The sequence below is a fragment of the Hyperolius riggenbachi genome, chromosome 2 (genome assembly GCF_040937935.1).
Source record: "Hyperolius riggenbachi isolate aHypRig1 chromosome 2, aHypRig1.pri, whole genome shotgun sequence".
Lineage (NCBI taxonomy): Eukaryota > Metazoa > Chordata > Amphibia > Anura > Hyperoliidae > Hyperolius > Hyperolius riggenbachi.
In genome coordinates this window covers 505,138,664-505,155,935 of record NC_090647.1, presented here as the reverse complement: position 1 = coordinate 505,155,935, position 17,272 = coordinate 505,138,664, and the positions used below count along the sequence as shown (strand labels likewise).

The 17,272-nt window shown below is 42.1% G+C and overlaps 1 protein-coding gene across 2 annotated transcripts in view; it reads left to right on the top strand.

Annotated features, from left to right (window-relative positions):
* CADM2 (cell adhesion molecule 2) overlaps positions 1 to 17,272 on the top strand; it is a 311,372-nt gene that overhangs the window by 102,234 nt on the left and 191,866 nt on the right. The gene's annotated exons all lie outside the window — the stretch shown is intronic.

Genomic DNA, 17,272 nt, shown 5'->3' with positions numbered 1-17,272 from the left:
GGCCAAATAGGCATGAAACCTGATTTGAAGGGTATTTTTCCCTGTTTTATATTTGAAGTGGCAGTATGTATTATTAGAGATGTAAATCTCCCTGGCTAAGCTTGCTATTTATGAGACATTAAGGTTTTCTCTGTATTAAATCTGTTTTATAGCTTGTATTTTCTAATAGATGTCATAAATTGCTCTAATGCCAAAATGTAAGAGTTTCAGAAACTAGTTAGTATTCATTAGAATTGAATGCTTTTTTTGGGATGGAGGGATGTCTATTAGCTACTGCTAATACATTGCCATTAGTTTCAGAGTTGTAAGTAAAGTTATAGCAACTTTGCTTACATGGGCTTCAGGGTTTTGCAGACCTCTTTGCTACCCTCCTCTTTTCCAGACTTTTTAATGTGAATATTTTAATCCATCTTTTTCTTTTACCCGATCTGATATTTGAGCTGGGGAGGACACATTGCTGAAACCATCAGTCCAGTGGTTAAAGAACAACTATCACTGAAAATGTCCTTCTGTAAACCCCACATACCTATAAAGCTTTTAGCCAGCAACAATAGAACGCTTTTCAGAAGTCTCTCATCGCAGCCTGTGTGAAAAAATGCCTTGTTCATCAGCTGTTTGTAACTGTTTGTGTCGGCATCGGGCTATAGGCTAGAGCTATACCATGTAGCTAGGTTTCACTTCAGATTCAAGTCACAGTATCCCAGCTAGTGAAGATTGTTTCTGTATGCTGGATGTTCTGGACACAGTCCTCCATAGTTATGCCCACAGTGAAAACTGTTCTCTGTAAATGTCATATTTCTTCACATAAAACATTAAAAGATGAAAAAAAGACTTTGTATAGCTATTTGCTAGTAAATACTGGAGATATATGTGGCATTTGGAGTTTTAGTTAACTTAGATCATTATCCTTTAATGTTTCTATTCCTTATGGTTGAGGAAGTGATGTCACAGGTAACATGATGGGTGGAGTGAATGCATGGGCAAGCATGAATGACTTTGGTGCCATGTCAGGCAGAAGTTGGTAGAAATGCCTTCTCTACTGGGCTGAACAAAGTCCCACTTTCTGCCACCCCAAACAGAGAGGAAGGGACAAGGAAAACAGGATTACTGGTTTGATATTTGTGGAGTGTAATATTTTAATATTTTGGAGGGAGGTATTTTGGTGATTATTATTCTGTTACCAATGCGAGCAGTCAATGCAAAGTTCAGTAACCCATACCATAAGCTTTTCTAAAACTGAAGAAATGCAAAAAGAGGCTAGGTGTTGGAGGTGCCCGAAAAAACTGGTGCTTCCTATGAATAAAAATAATTTCTAATTAATCTCTAATAATAAATTTAATAAAATAAAATGATTATTTATATTGTGGGTAATTATCCTATTCCTATACCCTATTTTTATTATTTATACTACCAACAACCTATTCCTTAGGATACCCCCTACACCTTAGACTCCATTGGTTTGTATAACTATAAAAATAAGGATTTTTAGGCACCTAATAGCAACATTTTTTTCACTAGATGAATGACCAGAAAGGAACTCTGAAATACGTGTGTAAAGATGGGTACATAAGAATCACTACAAATATGCTGAGTGGTTGTCTACTGGTAACCCAAACTCCGAAAGTACAATGCAGGATGATATCCTGTATGTTGGAAGTCCTAAACTTAGTGGCTTCTGGTTTGTCACTTTACAAACTACATAGAAAAGTTAATTTCACTTAAATCACATGTGTCGAACTCCAGGCCTGGAGGGCCAGATCCATGCTAGTGTTTCGGATGGACTGAGAAAGAGGAATGTTTTTTACCTGACGGACCACACTTTTCCTTATTCAGACCCATCTATTAATTTGAGCTGTGTCAAAAATGTGTGAGGACCTTGGCCCTCGTAGGACCTTTTTTTTATTCCTGACTTAAATTTATGTCACTTTAAGACATTCATTGTCTAATTTTTCTGCCACGTTCTTGGCCTGTGCTAAGAGAGAGCGAATTAATCTACAAGCATCATTTTTAGAAAAATGGTTGAGGAAACCAGAGCATCCAGAGGAACCCTAGACAAACTTAGAAAAACATACAATAAGGATGTAGATAGTGCCTTTGGTGGGATTCAAGCCAGGGATGCTGGAACCGCAAAGCAAATGTGCTTGCCTCTTCTGAAAACCTTTCAAAACCTCTTGGGCTATATGTATGCATTCTGTTTTTCCTAAAGATCATCCCAAAAACTCCCAAAATTAGTAATCTAGTGTATAAACACCTAACATTAATAACCGCTCCCGGATTGGCTAAATGAAATCTGTGCCCTGTTTGGAACCTTTTAATCCTGCCAGGGCTTAGATTTCAATTAGCATGCCACACGGACCCACTGCTACAACCGATCGTGACAATCACATTGGCTCATAGTGGTCACAGGGTCAGGAGCCAATGAAATCATCTACTGACTGACTCACGGAGCTCTGCTGTCATAGCAACGGCAGTGTGAGTGGGCTTCAGTGACGGGGGAGCGGCATGAATGGCGAGACATCGGTGAGCACTGTTTTTTGTACCAGAAGTCTCTGGTCCTTAAGGGGTCAGAGACTGCTGGTACTGAAGTGATTAAGGAATGTTATTTTTGTCTCTTTCTTCTAACTTCCACAATCAGCCCTTCTTCATTATGGAATTCTTCAGTAATGCTTTTAAAGATAATCAGGCCCTTATTCATTTCAAACAACACAATTGCTAACTTCCAGTCAGAGCAATATCCTGCCTCTATCTGGCCAGCAGACGCTAGTCAGCCAATCAGGTGCACTGTCATACACCCTTTGCCTGCTGTACCATACCTAGCAGGAATTACATAGATTAGCATTCAGGTGGGAGGCTTCGGTTGGACGCAATCGTGAATTGCGTCGTTTAACAGGGACGCCCCGTGTAGGCACATCTCCCACACGGTCCCCTCCCTAACCACTCACCTGTCAACCGCATCCGAGAAGCTGCAAAGAAATAAATTTAAAATCACAAACACTGGTCCACATGACAGCCCAGGGGCCCCAGGTCTCTCTCACTCACTGGGGCCCCCAAACCACCATGCGACACCTAGAGGGAAGTGCGGGCAAGCCCTGGACCTCTCACCTCCAGGGAACTCACCCCACCACCTCTAAACTGAATGCCAACTGCAAACAACACAATTGCTAACTTCCAGTCAGAGCAATATCCTGCCTCTATCTGGCCAGCAGACGCTAGTCAGCCAATCAGGTGCACTGTCATACACCCTTTGCCTGCTGTACCATACCTAGCAGGAATTACATAGATTAGCATTCAGGTGGGAGGCTTCGGTTGGACGCAATCGTGAATTGCGTCGTTTAACAGGGACGCCCCGTGTAGGCACATCTCCCACACGGTCCCCTCCCTAACCACTCACCTGTCAACCGCATCCGAGAAGCTGCAAAGAAATAAATTTAAAATCACAAACACTGGTCCACATGACAGCCCAGGGGCCCCAGGTCTCTCTCACTCACTGGGGCCCCCAAACCACCATGCGACACCTAGAGGGAAGTGCGGGCAAGCCCTGGACCTCTCACCTCCAGGGAACTCACCCCACCACCTCTAAACTGAATGCCAACTGCAAACAACACAATTGCTAACTTCCAGTCAGAGCAATATCCTGCCTCTATCTGGCCAGCAGACGCTAGTCAGCCAATCAGGTGCACTGTCATACACCCTTTGCCTGCTGTACCATACCTAGCAGGAATTACATAGATTAGCATTCAGGTGGGAGGCTTCGGTTGGACGCAATCGTGAATTGCGTCGTTTAACAGGGACACCCCGTGTAGGCACATCTCCCACACGGTCCCCTCCCTAACCACTCACCTGTCAACCGCATCCGAGAAGCTGCAAAGAAATAAATTTAAAATCACAAACACTGGTCCACATGACAGCCCAGGGGCCCCAGGTCTCTCTCACTCACTGGGGCCCCCAAACCACCATGCGACACCTAGAGGGAAGTGCGGGCAAGCCCTGGACCTCTCACCTCCAGGGAACTCACCCCACCACCTCTAAACTGAATGCCAACTGCAAACAACACAATTGCTAACTTCCAGTCAGAGCAATATCCTGCCTCTATCTGGCCAGCAGACGCTAGTCAGCCAATCAGGTGCACTGTCATACACCCTTTGCCTGCTGTACCATACCTAGCAGGAATTACATAGATTAGCATTCAGGTGGGAGGCTTCGGTTGGACGCAATCGTGAATTGCGTCGTTTAACAGGGACGCCCCGTGTAGGCACATCTCCCACACGGTCCCCTCCCTAACCACTCACCTGTCAACCGCATCCGAGAAGCTGCAAAGAAATAAATTTAAAATCACAAACACTGGTCCACATGAAAGCCCAGGGGCCCAGGTCTCTCTCACTCACTGGGGCCCCCAAACCACCATGCGACACCTAGAGGGAAGTGCGGGCAAGCCCTGGACCTCTCACCTCCAGGGAACTCACCCCACCACCTCTAAACTGAATGCCAACTGCAAACAACACAATTGCTAACTTCCAGTCAGAGCAATATCCTGCCTCTATCTGGCCAGCAGACGCTAGTCAGCCAATCAGGTGCACTGTCATACACCCTTTGCCTGCTGTACCATACCTAGCAGGAATTACATAGATTAGCATTCAGGTGGGAGGCTTCGGTTGGACGCAATCGTGAATCGTGAAATTACTCATTTCACTTTTTTCTCCCACAAAATAAATTTTAATCTTTAAGCAAAAAAAAAAAAAAGCCTTTCAGCACTTAGTATTTGAAAAAGTACTAAAAAGCACTACAAATTAAAAAATAGATAAATAAATAACATTAAACATTAAAGCTATAGTTGAGGAGCACTTACTGTTCAATAGAAAGGAGAGGAGGGGCAGCAAGCAGCTTCTAGAGTTTGAGGTAGCTAAGCATACTCTCTTTTTTACTGCTTGTTTTGCTTGTTCATTGGTGTCACTTATAGATCTAGTCAGGGGCGGAACTAGAAATCCCCGCTCCCCCCTACAAAAGAAATTCCCCCCCCCCCCAAGAGGAGAGCTTTGCACATCGGCGGGGAGGGGGGGACATTCCTGCAATCATTAGTGGAGGCGGGCGGGCGGCAGCAGGCTGGATACATACCTCCATCGTGCGAGGTTCCATCTGTAAGTGCATCATGTTACTTCCTGTGTATACAGGAAGTAGCATGAAGCTCTTAGAGATCGGAGACCTCCGGCGCGATGGAGGTATGTATCCAGCATGCCGCCGCCTGCCTGCTGCCACTAATGATTGCAGGAGGGGAGTGCAGAGGGGAGAGCCCAAGGTGAGGCATGGGGGGAATGTCCCCCCTTCCCGCCGATGTGCAAAGGTCTCCTCCTTTTATGTTGCGACCCCTCCTGCCCACCAAAAAGTCCCCTCGGGCCCCCCGCAGGGGCAGGGGTTGCATCCCCAATTGTTACGCCCATTTATCTAGTGTTTCAGATCACTGAATGAGACACGTTTACATACCCTAGATTTTTTGTAGAAGCCTTGCAGAAAGAGAGTTTCAGTCAATTCTTTTCTTGCATGTGTATGCATCTTAACCAATCAGGAGGAATGATTGGATTTCATTGTAAAAGGCAGCCTAGGCAGGATTTTTTTTTTTTAGAATTCACTGGTGCTCTATAAAAAAATGAACAGTATCTGCAGGCACCTTTTAGATCCACTTTATCTAGAGAGTTATATTAAGTTTGAGAATAAGGCAGATTTATGTTAATGGATCTCCCCTTTAACTGCAATTTAATAAATACACTATATTGAAAATGGTGTGGTGCTAAACTTTCAGCTTAACTTTTAATAAAACAGAGTATTATCTGCCAGAGAAAATTATTATGTTTTGTATGCATTTCCATATATATTTATTAAATAGATTTTCTTGCAGTGAGAGTGGTAGGCCTAGATGTGACATGTCATATGAAATACCGGGATTTATTGAATTCCTATCATCTAAAAACAGAAAGGAGGGGAAAATAAAGATTTGGCTTTTTCCAAATCCTCATCGTACAGCCTTTCCCCTGGGTGACATGACATCATCATCTCTCTTTATATGCTTGAAATTACTGTATTAACTTCCGTCAGGAGGCGTTAAATGAAATGTAAGATCTGTATGTCGACATAAATGTAAGCAATAAGAAAACTCATAATCAATTTTCCGTATTTGAAAAACTGGACTGGAATTAGCAGAAAGCCATCTGCATACGTGTAAAGCTCTGACGCGGCCAGACACAGGTGGGACTCAGCGATAAAAGTTTCAGAAAAATAATTGGAAGAAGTCAAAACTCTAAAAGTCTATGGAAAAGAAGGTGTTTTAATAATATATTTTCCAGTTTGTTTGGTTAATACTTACTAAAAGTATGCTGTGCACTTAAAATATAAAGTTTCTGGTGAAAAAGTATTTAAATGATGATGATGTTGATGACAATTACAGCAAAGTTCCTGCTATCCGTAACTCGGGCAATAGGAAATCTCAACTAACTGGCATGCCGGAGGGGATAGCGGGGACAGTGCTTGGAGGGGATTTGCAGGGCATACAATACTTACCAAGCCTCTGGGCGGCATCTTCTACCCTTCCTGTAACTCTTAGAGCTCGATTCACAAAGGGGTGCTAACTCAGTTAGCATGCCTAAAAGCTTTGGGTGTGCTAAGTACAGTGCTAAGCAGTTAGCACGCCTAAAGCTTTTATTGATCGCGTGCAAAATTTAGCACTGCGCTATGCTCACGAAACGTCGCTACAGGTACAATAAAACTGTCGCCCCGGGTGTGCCCAAAACATTGCATTGTGCAACGTTTTGTGCGCACCGGGTGCGATGTTTTAAGCGCTCCCGGTGCAACGTTTTGATTGCCCATGGTGCGACGTTTTGAGCGCACCGCGCAGTGCTAAACTGTGCGCGCTCTGCCTTAGCACGTGAAACTCTGCGCGTCCTAAAGGGCTTCAGGTGTGCTAAGGGGCTTTTATGCATGCTAACTAAGTTAGCACCCTTTTGTGAATCAAGCCTCTAGAGTCTTTTCGGCGTCCGGGGGGTTGGAGGCTTGTGCTTATAGTATATCTTTTTAGGGGGATAATTTTTAGGTTTCTGGGAGGTTTTCTGGTGAAACTGGTATTATTGGCGAGTATTTGAATTTTGATTTTACTATAAATCCTTCTAATAGTGAGCATAAGCAGTCTGGACATATTTTTTTAAGTAATGACTTTTATGATTTTTTACTTTTCAGCTAGACTTTTTTCGCTATACTTTTTTCCAGCATGACAAATCAAAAACATCCAATTTTAGTGTGTTGATTTGTTTTTATTTTATTAATCGAGTTTTCACAGTTGCTGATACCACAGGAAAAACCACAGCCTTAGCTATCCTTATTCTTGTTGATAAAACTATATCTCTTCCTTTTTAGTATCTTGTGCAGGTTTGCTTTAGCTTTCCTCTTAAGCAGCAAACATCTTTTAATTTTATGGCTACAGTCACCATCTCTAAAGCCCCAAAAAATGAACTCAGTCACTACCGCTGTTTCTTCTACACCTACTTGCAGATGATTAATATGAGTAGTTAACATGATTTTAGGTTCTGATGTTTAATAGCCAACTTTTGCACTTTTTTATTTAACTTTTCTTAACAGTCTTGCTGACTCTTTAAGCCACCAGAATTGTATTTTCTCTGCAGCATCTCCAATGCCTTTTCTCTTCTCTGTTTTCCTCCGCAAAGTTTTAAGGTCTCAGATGGCAACCACTTTGCCTTCATAAATTCTTCCTCTTTGGAATACTAGTTGCCACTTGCCACTTCATGGACCACGTTGCAAATATTAGTACCAAGTTGTTAATGCACTCTGACTACCAGACCTAAAGGGGAGAATCTGTTCTTCACATTTTATGATATGAGATCATATGGGCTAGCATTAAAGTGGACCTGAACCCTTGCACAGAACAGAAAAAAACTTAGAGAAATGCACCCTGTATGTATTTAGAGAGTTTAGCTCGTCTTTGACACCCAATGAAGGGTGTCACCCCTAAACATGTTGTGTATTTGCTAAAGATTTGATAAACGTAAGTTTAAAGGCATTTGAGTGTCGTCTCCTTACTGGTGATTGTTATGAAAATTGTGGAGTGGTGACCTGCAGGAGAATTGAGCACCGGTGAATTAGGCTAAACCAGGCCTAAGCAGGTTACCCTCGGCAATGCTCTTTGTGAAGCTCATTTGAAAGCACAGGATGTTAACAATATGTCTGCTTCCTTGAAAGCAGGAAGTAGAAACCCTGGAGATTTATATTAGGATTTTTTATCAGCGGTAACAAAGTGAGAAACTTATGATTTGAACCACAGTTGGCTCTAGGTGTTATTTTTGAAGCTTACATAGAGCTCTTCTGTCATCATTGCCTGCAAAATATATAGTCGGTAGTGTTTTTGCTCAAATACAGGAGATTTAATTTGTAAACCCAAATTCAAATGCACACAACACTTCAGCACCCAGAGAAGTGGACAGCATCAAAGGGAGTTCAGTTACTTGGAGTTCATGCCGTGCTCCACGTTAGGGATGCTCATTTGGGTTTTGTGGAATTGAAATTTCCGATCGGAAATCTGAATTTCCGATCAGAACTCGGAAATCGGATTTCTACAGAAATACTGCATTACTGCAATTCGGTAATTTTAGCCCAATCACAGAACTCGAAATCAATGGTCCAATCAGAGAATGCAGAAACAACTCGAAAGTATTTGGCCAATCAGAGAATGCAAAAAATGTTTAAAAAAACCACCCCACTACTCGGAAATCGGAAACCGTTCAGAAATTGGATTTCTGTAGAAATACTGCATTACCACAACTCGGTAATTTTAGCCCACTCACAGAACTTGGAAGCATTGGAACATTTAGAGAATGCAAAGTCAACTCGGAAGTATTTGGCCAATCAGAGAATGCAAAAAATGACCAAAAGAACCACTACTCGAAAATCGGAAATTGGAAACCAATCGGAAATCCGTGAAATCAGTAATCGGCATTGGCAGAAATCGGAATTTCTGCAGAATCGGAAATCAACATTTCTGACCATCCCTACTCCACGTGACTCCGATGTTACCATCTTCCAAGCCAGATGTAGGAAGCATCAAAGTCATGTGGAGCGCAGCGTGAACCAAAAGTAAGTGAACTTCCCGTGACCCTGTTCACTTTTTCAGGTGCTAAAGTGTTGTGTGAGGGGGAATTTAAGTTGCCAAATTTTTTCCCCCAAATTCAAACGCCAAACATTGATTCTGTGGTATGGACCATCTGACAAATCCCTTATATTAATTCTTCCCTTGTGCTGTTGAGAAATGGTGTTTGCTGCGATCAGGGAATTTTCTTGGCAGGAATCTCCTAGTCTCTGACCTGCTTCATTGTATTCTCCAAGGAAGAATTGATTGTTATTCTTCTTATATTCTGCCTAACAACACTAGCGGTCCAATCAGCTCTAATTTACGTGACATCTTCCTTGACATCCCTGAAGATGCTGCAGGTCATTATAAAATTATTAAACTACTGCTTCATCAGCATCAGCTATTGGAACATAAACGTGGATCACTCTAATGTTGAAAAGCTTGCCTCACTGCAATAAGATTCATTATTTATAAGATCAGGGTTTTTTCTTTAGTTTGTAACCCAGCACTGATTTAATACCTCTTCATTAGTGATGATGACAGGTCAAAGTTCATAAAACATTCTTGAGATCTGGTGGTCACATAATGTGAACTGACCCATGCTGGTCCATTAACGTTAATTGATACCCAAGATGTTTGATAGCCTCATCTTTGATCATATCCAATTTTGGGGGGATCATACAGCATATTTTCCAAGTACCAATAGTGCATTATTCTTTACAACATCACATGTTCCTTCATCATCACAATGCCTATGCCAGTCTTACATTCAAGAATCAAAGCCTGTGCAGTCAAACCAGTACTGGATAGTGATGAGTGAATATTAAAGGGCAACTGAAGTGAAAAGACTATGGAGGCTGCCATGTTTATTTCCTTTTAAACAATACTAGTTGCCCGGCAGCCCTGTTGGTCTGTTTGGCTGCAGAAGTGTCTGAATCACACCAGAAACAAGCATGCAGCTAATCTTGCCAGATCTGACAACAATGTCAGAAACACCTTATCTGCTGCATGCTTGTTCAGGGTCTATGGCTAAAAGTATTAGCGGCAGAGGGTCAGCAGGATAGCCAGGCAACTTATATTGCTTATAAGGAAATACACATGGCAGCCTCCATATACCTCTCTCTTCAGTTGTCCTTTAACAAAAGTAAGCTTTGCCATAAATTAAGTTAAAGCAAACGTGTCACTTGGTTATGGTACTTAACCTAACAGAAATTAATAAAATGAAACGCATAAGTGCAAAAAGTTAAAAATGTCCACTTCCACTGTATTTATGTAAGGACTAAGGTACAGCCCATTGTGGCATAACCACTCAATTCCAGTTAATGCTTATTGAAAGCAACAAAGTCCACTGACTTCAGTGGAGATGATAACTAAGCAGAGTCAGCAAAGACACAGACCTGGTAAACTGTTTTGCACCTCACTCACCGGACAAATTACCTTAGTAGAGGTTGTTATTCCAGACATTTTTTTCACTATTTTCAGTTTGGTCATTAAGTTAAGTGCCTTAACCTATTTTAATATGAAATTTCAGCTTTGCTGTACATAAAGTATTTTTATGTTATAAACTACAATAATTTTCACAAGATTTATTGTAGACCATCAGCTCTGTAGCTACTAAGCTTGGCAGTGGATCTTCTGAAAAAGAGTGCTAAGGGGATAGTACAGCCAACATGGTCCATCTCAATCTTGCAATTAGAAATTATACACTCCTTTATATAAAATAATTTGATACAGTCTATCAAATTTAAAAATGCTGTTTTGACATACACCTGCTGTCTTCAAGCACTGAGTAACATGTTTTCAGAAGTGTGAGAGACAACTGCAAACAGTAGTCAGTGTAGATATTGAGAGAAAGCTAATTTTAGGAATACCTGTCTAAAAATAACAATGGTGTCTAATAGTAGACATCAAAACACTAAAAATAATGCTCTGAACACTAAAAATAATGCTCTTATGTGTAGTATTATTGTGCATTTATAAAGCACATTCTATAAAGTGAATTCAAAAAGTTCACAATCTAATGTCTCTACTACTGTCTAGAGTAGGGAGAAGCCCATTTACCTAAAAATATATGGTGCGTGTGTGTGCGTGTGCGCGTGTGTGCGTGCGTGCGTGCTCGCGTGTGCGTGCGTGCGTGCTCGCGCGTGTGTGTGTGTGGTGGTGGGGAGGTTGGGGGGGAGCAGAGTGCCTAGAGGAAACACACTCAAACACAGGGAAACCATTAAGTCTCAATGCAGAGAGTGTCCTAAGAAGGAACTCTAGAAGGCAAAGATGAGGGTAGTGACATCATATTAAATAGTAAAGTCACTTGAGTGGTAGCTGAAAATGTCAAGTCAATTGTTGCTTTTGTAGGCCAGTCTCCTGTTCCTGTGTTTGTTCTTTGTAAATGTACCGTTTTGGAGGTAATGATGGATAAAAGATTGAGTTTGTGTAGTGCTGAGCACAAATTCTCTTATGCAAATCTCCCCAGCTAAGGAAGTAGAAACAGCATTAGTGAATGAAAACTGCAACTATGTGAGTTTATAACCCCCTGCCAGCTAATTGTTCTGCAGCTAGTTGTTCTCATTTGCTAGATTTCTTTCACTTCCTAGGTAAGTTGAGATTTGCATGTAAAGAGTTTCTTTCTTTTGCTCATCATTGTGAAATGTAGTCTGTCTTCAACAACCAACTCTATTCTGAATTGCAAATTAACTCATACTTCTCAGAGCTAAAATGCATAGGTGTTTCCATTTATATATTTCAGTTCACATACAGTATGTTTGTTACCCCAGCTACACTGTAGAAGTCAAAAGTCTGTGTACACTAAAGGTGGCCACACACGATACAATAAAATGATCCGATTTTACAGTAATTCGATAAAAACGATCTTGTCTTTAGAAAAAATCGAAAGCTTTTTTTTTTCATGCGACTGAGAAATTCGATCGGATTTCCCGTTTTTTTTTCGATTTAAATTGATCCGGAATGCCAAATATTTCTCTTCAATTTCTACTAAAGATTGTATGGTGTGTGTTGGATTGTTAATTTATTAATATACACACCTTAGCAATTTTCTCTGAGTTTCCAATCATTTTTATCATAATTGGGGGAATAATTGAACATAGGTGTGTGGTACATTGGTCATATTTTTGAAATGTTACAATCAGTCAGAAAAATTGATTGCAATTCTTAACCACTTGCCGACCGCGCACTCATAACGCGCGTCGGCAAAGTGGCAGCTGCAGGACCAGCGACGCAGTATTGCGTCGCCAGCTGCAGGCTGATTAATCAGGAAGCAGCCGCTCGTGCGAGCGGCTGCTTCCTGTCAATTCACGGCGGGGGGCTCCGTGAATAGCCTGCGGGCCGCCGATGGCGGCTCGCAGGCTAAATGTAAACACAAGCGGAAATAATCCGCTTTGTTTACATTTGTACGGCGCTGCTGCGCAGCAGCGCCGTAAGGCAGATTGGCGATCCCCGGCCAATCAGCGGCCGGGGATCGCCGCCATGTGACAGGGGACGTCCCGTCACTGGCTGCACAGGACGGATAGCGTCCTGTGCAGCCTCGATCGCCGGAGGGGGAGGATTTCGCCGCGGAGGGGGGCTTTGAGGTGCCCCCCCCCGCAACACCCGCAGGCAGGAGCGATCAGACCCCCCCAGCACATCATCCACCTAGTGGGGAAAAAAGGGGGGCGATCTGGTCGCTCTGCCTGCACGCTGATCTGTGCTGGGGGCTGCAGAGCCCACCCAGCACAGATCAGCTACAACAGCGCTGGTCGTTAAGGGGGGGTAAAGGGTGGGTCCTCAAGTGGTTAAATTGAACAGATATTTTAAAAAAATTGTATGGTGTGTGGCCACCTTAACTTTAATACAGTTTGATACAATAATGGTTTCTGCCCAACCAAGCAAGGAAAAACTTAAATTGAAGTGAAGTGAAGTGAAAAAAAAATATGATGTAGTGATTTGTATGTGTAGTACTGATAATTAATAAAACATTAGTAGCAAAGAAAATAGTCTTATATTTTAAATGTTAGATATATTGTTTTTTATAACATTGCATAATTATGTCATGTTTGCAATTACAAGCCACACTTTGTATTTTAAACTATAAAAAGGCAGAGCTAATGATCCTTTCAACTTCCCTGCAGTAAAAATCTTATCTAAATCTGTCTCTGATTGATTCTTTGATGTATAAGTGCTCCAGAAAACAGCGACCCAAGTTGGGACAGAGAGCTCAAAGAGGCTCTTTTGCATTGATAACAACTGAAGTTTCTTAACTCTTCCGGTACTGGAAACAATATGAGACTCATATCTTTTCTACTAATCTATATTTCATCGCTGTACTACACATATAAATCATTAGCGCATAAGTTTATTTTCACTTCAGATTTCCTTTAAAACAGGATTGTGTCATCCATTAAATCAAATGCCATTTACCCACGCTGCTCTGTTTTTATTATGTAGCCTACATCCTGACCCTGCATTGCAAGCATTCCAGTGTAATCATGAATGTTTCTGCTGTAATGAATCTTATCTCAGTCAGCCTGGCTCCTTTCTGGTGTTTGCCGGGGAGAGGGAAGCTTGTCATCTCCCCTCCCACATTCCTGCTCCTCACTGATTGGTGGAGGGCAGTGCAGTGTGACACGTGGCTGAGAAGGGAAATACACCTCCCCCTATTCAGAAGCTCCTGAAATACAATCTATGCTGTGGTCACGTGTTTACAAAGCAACATAGATATGACAGTGCAGTTTTGCATACACCATTTCAGGCAGAGGAGGAAATTACATCAGGATTGGCTTTAGTCAGCGGCAGTAAAGATGGAAAATGCCTGGAACAGTTTTCTTTTCATTTACTATATCAAATTCACTGAAATCAAGGAGCACTCCATCAAAAGGCACAGATCAGCTCCTTTGTGTGTGTCCTTTATAGTGCTGTTTACCAAATGTTACTCACACTTACTTCCTTAAAACTAACAAAATACCTCTTATAATGTTAAGATTATCTTTGCATTTAAATTTACAGCTGACTATGAATGTCTAAAACGGTCAAAATTCATATATACAGTATATTGTTTTTGTCCCCAGTTATGACATCAGTACTTTTTTGGTGTACTTTCTAAACTACAGATTGGCAAGTAATTATCCATTAACTCTCATCTTCCTGGGAGAGTAATTAGCTGCACAAAGCAGTAGGTATGAAAACTCTTCTTACACACGAGAAATAATCAGAAAACTGACACACTCATCAGGTATGTTGCTATTAGCAACCGCGTGTAATGACTGTATCTGTCTCTGCAGATAAAACCAGGGTAAATTAACCACTTAGGGCCCTTTTCCACCTGCAGTCGCTAGCGTTCACGCTGAACGCTAGCGATTGCTGAATCGCAAAACCGGCGATTCCCCGACGTTCACAACCGCGATTTTGCTATGCTATGCACTGCATAGCAAAATCACGGCAAACATCGCTCCGCCGCGCGTTCGCGTTCCCGTCAAAAGCGAATCGCGGTAGTGGAAATGACCTACCGCGATTCCTATGTTAAAAAGCAAACCGTAGCGATTGTAAAATCGCTAGCGGTTTGCGTTTTTGCGATTCAGCCAGCGCAAACGCGCTGGTGGAAAAGGGCCCTTAAAGGGGTTCTGTGGGGATTCCTGAGAAGAAAAACAGACCCTTACCTTGGGCTTCTATCAGCCCCGTGTAGCGGTAATGTCCCACGCCGTCCTCCTCCCATCTGCTATTCTCCGCCGCCGGCCCCGGTCTAAGCGGCATGGGATCCAACTGCGGCTGCGCTACAGTGGCCGCGCACCCGCTCGCTTCCACCTGCATCATCGGAAGCTTACTGCGCAAGCGCAGTACAAGGCTCCGTTGTACTGCGCCTGCGCAGTAAGCCTCAGATGACGCGAGCGGAGGCACGGCAACGCGCATTATTCGTCTGTGTGACAGCCGAATAATAGCCCGGTGCCGGCTGCGGGGAACGGCAGATGGGAGCAGGACGGCGTGGGACATTACCACTGCAGGTGGCTGATAGAAGCCCAAGGTAAGTGGCAGTTTTTCTCCTCAGGAACCCCCACAGAACCCCTTTAAGCTCTCAGTCGTTTTCACTTTATGCATCCGAGCAATGTTCACCTCTTATTTATTTGCCTATAACTTTATCACTACTTATCACAATGAAGTGATCTATATCTTGTTTTTTCTGACACCAATTAGGCTTTCTTTGGGGGGTACATTTTGCTAAGAGCTACCTTACTGTAAATGCATTTTGACAGTAAGAATAAAAAAAAAACTGAAACAATTCATTATTTCTCAGTTTTCGGCCATTTTAGTTTTAAAATAATACATGCCTTCATAATTAAAACCCACCTATTGTAATTGCCCATTTGTCATGGTTATTTCACCGTTTAAATTATGTCCCTATCACAATGTATGGCGACAATATTTTATTTGGAAATAAAAGAGCATTTTTCCCGTTTCGCATTGATCACTATTTACAAGCTTATAAAAAAAAATATATAGAAATATTTCATCTTTACATAGATATTTAAATAGTTTAAACCCTTAGGTAAATATTTATGTGTTTGTTTTTTTTTAAATTGTAATGTTTTTTTTTTTTTATTAAACATTTTATGTGGGTATTTTTGGGAGGGGGGGAGGTAAATAGTGTTCTATTTAGGGAAAAGTGTGTGTAATGTAATTTTTTTTAACTTTTAGATGTAGTTTTACTCTTTCGAGTTTGTTTACATGACGTCACTCTAAGCGTACAATGTACGCTTAGAGGGACATAGTCTCAGAAAAAGCGTAGTGTCGCTTTTTCAGCGGGGGAGAGGAATCAGTGATCGGGCACCATAGCCCGATACATTGATTCCTGGGCTACCGAATCTGCGGCCGGGAGTGCGTGTGCATGCGCGCGATCGGGCGCGGGAGCGCGCCTGTCCTCCTTGACGTTTTTATACGTCAAGGAGGACAAAGTGGTTATGAGAAACAAATCTGAAATGTTTATAAAGAACCTTACAATGTATAGATCTGCACTGAGTAGATTATATTTTTTTTTCCTGGCCAAAGTGGAATTTCAGTTTAAGTGTTTCTTCCCCAGGAAAAGACAAATAGTAAAAACTTTCCCAGTTCTTTTTTGCGGTAATTGCTTTAAATGGTATCATGTGGAGGGATTGCGGTGTGAGCTTTCAAACTGTGAATGACTAACAGCTGAAAGTCATGTAAACAGCACTTATTATTGACTAATTATTGAACTAACTTTGTAACATAATACAAGGTAAACAGTAATAGATACCGACACAACTCCTAAGCTTGGGATTCACTAATAACATGCTCACATAAAGTGATGGTAAGAACTGTTTGCTGGCAAATCGTTGAGGTCCTTCAGTAGTGGGCAGGCGCTGCCTCGGCAGACCGCTTCCTTAATCACATGCTCACGGCTAGGAGTGCTCTGCTTGAAGTCGTGCACATGTGCAGAGCGCTCCCTCATGCAGGCATGTGTTCAAAGATATGTACCGCTGGGCTAGCGCCTGTGCACTGCTGATGGACTTCGCCAACTTGGAAGTAGCTCCGAGGTCACTAGTACCCAGGGACTGTTTGCCAGCGAACAGTTCTTGCCAGTAATGAGTACAAATGCTGATATTCTTTTTGCATTAATTTTAGTGAATATAATGTAAAATTCGACTTTTGAGTGAAAATGCCATAGAAAATAATTTTGTAATAAGTAAGTAAGTTTAAAAAAAATGCCATTTTTGGTGCGGAAATTACTTTGACGAAAATGTGTGAGCAACACTGGTTCTAGCCATCACTACTCTAATAGCACGTCTAAAGTCTTTGGATGTGCTAACCAGGGTGCTAAGTAGGTTAGCACCGAATATCTCAATCAAAGTTCTATGCGCGCGCTAAGTCCCATAAGCTTTAATGGTTAGCACCGCTTTGTGAATCAAGCCCTATATGGTTGCATCTCGCGAGCGGCGCGATTTGACGGGAGCGTGCGCTCGCATGAGATCGAGTCAGTTAACACAGTGGGCCCCAGTGATCAGCCTGCCAGCCTGCGATTGGAGCTGGAAGGCTTTTTTTAGTATATAATAATAATAATAATAATATATGTTTACAACGCTGACATCTAAGGCAGCTCTGCAGACAGTATAGTCTTGTCACTTAACTGTCCCTCGGAGGGGTTCACAA